General features: G+C 28.9%; 1 protein-coding gene across 1 annotated transcript in view; it reads right to left on the reverse strand.

The window, feature by feature from the left end:
- Positions 1-6,000, reverse strand: part of lrp6 (low density lipoprotein receptor-related protein 6) — a gene marked incomplete at its 5' end in the record, with an annotated part of 108,083 nt that overhangs the window by 26,400 nt on the left and 75,683 nt on the right.

Below are 6,000 nucleotides of genomic sequence, written 5' to 3' on the forward strand. Positions count from 1 at the left end.
GAGGCTATATAGACCTATATATTTAAATGATATTAACTACCTAGAGGCTATATAGACCTATATATTTAAATGATATTAACTACCTAGAGGCTATATAGACCTATATATTTAAATGATATTAACTACCTAGAGGCTATATAGACCTATATATTTAAATGATATTAACTACCTAGAGGCTATATAGACCTATATATTTAAATGATATTAACTACCTAGAGGCTATATAGACCTATATATTTAAATGATATTAACTACCTAGAGGCTATATAGACCTATATATTTAAATGATATTAACCCCTAGAGGCTATATAGACCTATATATTTAAATGATATTAACTACCTAGAGGCTATATAGACCTATATATTTAAATGATATTAACTACCTAGAGGCTATATAGACCTATATATTTAAATGATATTAACTACCTAGAGGCTATATAGACCTATATATTTAAATGATATTAACACCTAGAGGCTATATAGACCTATATATTTAAATGATATTAACCCCTAGAGGCTATATAGACCTATATATTTAAATGATATTAACCCCTAGAGGCTATATAGACCTATATATTTAAATGATATTAACCCCTAGAGGCTATATAGACCTATATATTTAAATGATATTAACCCCTAGAGGCTATATAGACCTATATATTTAAATGATATTAACCCCTAGAGGCTATATAGACCTATATATTTAAATGATATTAACCCCTAGAGGCTATATAGACCTATATATTTAAATGATATTAACTACCTAGAGGCTATATAGACCTATATATTTAAATGATATTAACCCCTAGAGGCTATATAGACCTATATATTTAAATGATATTAACCCCTAGAGGCTATATAGACCTATATATTTAAATGATATTAACCACCTAGAGGCTATATAGACCTATATATTTAAATGATATTAACTACCTAGAGGCTATATAGACCTATATATTTAAATGATATTAACTACCTAGAGGCTATATAGACCTATATATTTAAATGATATTAACCCCTAGAGGCTATATAGACCTATATATTTAAATGATATTAACCCCTAGAGGCTATATAGACCTATATATTTAAATGATATTAACCCCTAGAGGCTATATAGACCTATATATTTAAATGATATTAACCCCTAGAGGCTATATAGACCTATATATTTAAATGATATTAACCCCTAGAGGCTATATAGACCTATATATTTAAATGATATTAACCCCTAGAGGCTATATAGACCTATATATTTAAATGATATTAACCCCTAGAGGCTATATAGACCTATATATTTAAATGATATTAACTACCTAGAGGCTATATAGACCTATATATTTAAATGATATTAACTACCTAGAGGCTATATAGACCTATATATTTAAATGATATTAACTACCTAGAGGCTATATAGACCTATATATTTAAATGATATTAACTACCTAGAGGCTATATAGACCTATATATTTAAATGATATTAACTACCTAGAGGCTATATAGACCTATATATTTAAATGATATTAACTACCTAGAGGCTATATAGACCTATATATTTAAATGATATTAACTACCTAGAGGCTATATAGACCTATATATTTAAATGATATTAACCCCTAGAGGCTATATAGACCTATATATTTAAATGATATTAACCCCCTAGAGGCTATATAGACCTATATATTTAAATGATATTAACCCCTAGAGGCTATATAGACCTATATATTTAAATGATATTAACCCCTAGAGGCTATATAGACCTATATATTTAAATGATATTAACTACCTAGAGGCTATATAGACCTATATATTTAAATGATATTAACTACCTAGAGGCTATATAGACCTATATATTTAAATGATATTAACTACCTAGAGGCTATATAGACCTATATATTTAAATGATATTAACCCCTAGAGGCTATATAGACCTATATATTTAAATGATATTAACCCCTAGAGGCTATATAGACCTATATATTTAAATGATATTAACTACCTAGAGGCTATATAGACCTATATATTTAAATGATATTAACCCCTAGAGGCTATATAGACCTATATATTTAAATGATATTAACCCCTAGAGGCTATATAGACCTATATATTTAAATGATATTAACTACCTAGAGGCTATATAGACCTATATATTTAAATGATATTAACTACCTAGAGGCTATATAGACCTATATATTTAAATGATATTAACCCCCTAGAGGCTATATAGACCTATATATTTAAATGATATTAACCCCCTAGAGGCTATATAGACCTATATATTTAAATGATATTAACCCCTAGAGGCTATATAGACCTATATATTTAAATGATATTAACTACCTAGAGGCTATATAGACCTATATATTTAAATGATATTAACCCCCTAGAGGCTATATAGACCTATATATTTAAATGATATTAACTACCTAGAGGCTATATAGACCTATATATTTAAATGATATTAACCCCCTAGAGGCTATATAGACCTATATATTTAAATGATATTAACCCCTAGAGGCTATATAGACCTATATATTTAAATGATATTAACTACCTAGAGGCTATATAGACCTATATATTTAAATGATATTAACTACCTAGAGGCTATATAGACCTATATATTTAAATGATATTAACCCCCTAGAGGCTATATAGACCTATATATTTAAATGATATTAACCCCCTAGAGGCTATATAGACCTATATATTTAAATGATATTAACCCCTAGAGGCTATATAGACCTATATATTTAAATGATATTAACTACCTAGAGGCTATATAGACCTATATATTTAAATGATATTAACCCCCTAGAGGCTATATAGACCTATATATTTAAATGATATTAACCCCTAGAGGCTATATAGACCTATATATTTAAATGATATTAACTACCTAGAGGCTATATAGACCTATATATTTAAATGATATTAACCCCTAGAGGCTATATAGACCTATATATTTAAATGATATTAACCCCTAGAGGCTATATAGACCTATATATTTAAATGATATTAACTACCTAGAGGCTATATAGACCTATATATTTAAATGATATTAACTACCTAGAGGCTATATAGACCTATATATTTAAATGATATTAACCCCTAGAGGCTATATAGACCTATATATTTAAATGATATTAACCCCCTAGAGGCTATATAGACCTATATATTTAAATGATATTAACCCCTAGAGGCTATATAGACCTATATATTTAAATGATATTAACTACCTAGAGGCTATATAGACCTATATATTTAAATGATATTAACCCCCTAGAGGCTATATAGACCTATATATTTAAATGATATTAACTACCTAGAGGCTATATAGACCTATATATTTAAATGATATTAACTACCTAGAGGCTATATAGACCTATATATTTAAATGATATTAACCCCATAGAGGCTATATAGACCTATATATTTAAATGATATTAACTACCTAGAGGCTATATAGACCTATATATTTAAATGATATTAACTACCTAGAGGCTATATAGACCTATATATTTAAATGATATTAACCCCCTAGAGGCTATATAGACCTATATATTTAAATGATATTAACTCCCTAGAGGCTATATAGACCTATATATTTAAATGATATTAACTACCTAGAGGCTATATAGACCTATATATTTAAATGATATTAACTCCCTAGAGGCTATATAGACCTATATATTTAAATGATATTAACTACCTAGAGGCTATATAGACCTATATATTTAAATGATATTAACCCCTAGAGGCTATATAGACCTATATATTTAAATGATATTAACCCCTAGAGGCTATATAGACCTATATATTTAAATGATATTAACTACCTAGAGGCTATATAGACCTATATATTTAAATGATATTAACTACCTAGAGGCTATATAGACCTATATATTTAAATGATATTAACTACCTAGAGGCTATATAGACCTATATATTTAAATGATATTAACCCCTAGAGGCTATATAGACCTATATATTTAAATGATATTAACTACCTAGAGGCTATATAGACCTATATATTTAAATGATATTAACTACCTAGAGGCTATATAGACCTATATATTTAAATGATATTAACTACCTAGAGGCTATATAGACCTATATATTTAAATGATATTAACTACCTAGAGGCTATATAGACCTATATATTTAAATGATATTAACCCCTAGAGGCTATATAGACCTATATATTTAAATGATATTAACCCCTAGAGGCTATATAGACCTATATATTTAAATGATATTAACCCCTAGAGGCTATATAGACCTATATATTTAAATGATATTAACTACCTAGAGGCTATATAGACCTATATATTTAAATGATATTAACCCCTAGAGGCTATATAGACCTATATATTTAAATGATATTAACCCCTAGAGGCTATATAGACCTATATATTTAAATGATATTAACTACCTAGAGGCTATATAGACCTATATATTTAAATGATATTAACTACCTAGAGGCTATATAGACCTATATATTTAAATGATATTAATACCTAGAGGCTATATAGACCTATATATTTAAATGATATTAACTACCTAGAGGCTATATAGACCTATATATTTAAATGATATTAACTACCTAGAGGCTATATAGACCTATATATTTAAATGATATTAACCCCTAGAGACTATATAGACCTATATATTTAAATGATATTAACTACCTAGAGGCTATATAGACCTATATATTTAAATGATATTAACTACCTAGAGGCTATATAGACCTATATATTTAAATGATATTAACTACCTAGAGGCTATATAGACCTATATATTTAAATGATATTAACTACCTAGAGGCTATATAGACCTATATATTTAAATGATATTAACCCCTAGAGGCTATATAGACCTATATATTTAAATGATATTAACTACCTAGAGGCTATATAGACCTATATATTTAAATGATATTAACCCCCTAGAGGCTATATAGACCTATATATTTAAATGATATTAACTACCTAGAGGCTATATAGACCTATATATTTAAATGATATTAACCCCTAGAGGCTATATAGACCTATATATTTAAATGATATTAACTACCTAGAGGCTATATAGACCTATATATTTAAATGATATTAACCCCTAGAGGCTATATAGACCTATATATTTAAATGATATTAACTACCTAGAGGCTATATAGACCTATATATTTAAATGATATTAACTACCTAGAGGCTATATAGACCTATATATTTAAATGATATTAACTCCCTAGAGGCTATATAGACCTATATATTTAAATGATATTAACACCTAGAGGCTATATAGACCTATATATTTAAATGATATTAACTCCCTAGAGGCTATATAGACCTATATATTTAAATGATATTAACCCCTAGAGGCTATATAGACCTATATATTTAAATGATATTAACCCCTAGAGGCTATATAGACCTATATATTTAAATGATATTAACCCCTAGAGGCTATATAGACCTATATATTTAAATGATATTAACTACCTAGAGGCTATCGGGAAACCGGGCCCAGGTTGTTAGCCAGCTAGCCAATGAGGTAACATGACCGAACAAAGTGTAAACAAATGATTAACAACACGCAAGTAGTTTTAGAACGACCCACGACATGGTTTATGAACGTAAAAATTGTGGTCCCTGCAACCAGTTCAGATCTTTTGATCTGGTTGGCCTAGAAGCAAGCCGTTTCCGCTGTATAAATGGTGCTACCATGACGCTAACGAATCAGCCTCGCTAGGGCACTGGGAAACAACAGTACAGCGAAGCCTCCTCATTACAACTATTATCTGAGAGAGTTTTTTTCCATAGTCGCACAGAGCTCCCAAAATAGAACTCCTGGTCGCACAGCGGAATATTGGGTGGAATGAGAGACCAAATGAGTCCCATTATAGAGCCCTGGGTCTGGGTCTGGATTGGTCTATTGGTGGGTCTAACTGGGTGGGTCTAACTGGGTCTGGGTCTGGATTGGTCTATTGGTGGGTCTGGCTGAGTA

The sequence above is a fragment of the Coregonus clupeaformis genome, unplaced genomic scaffold, assembly GCF_020615455.1.
Source record: "Coregonus clupeaformis isolate EN_2021a unplaced genomic scaffold, ASM2061545v1 scaf0276, whole genome shotgun sequence".
Classification (NCBI taxonomy): domain Eukaryota; kingdom Metazoa; phylum Chordata; class Actinopteri; order Salmoniformes; family Salmonidae; genus Coregonus; species Coregonus clupeaformis.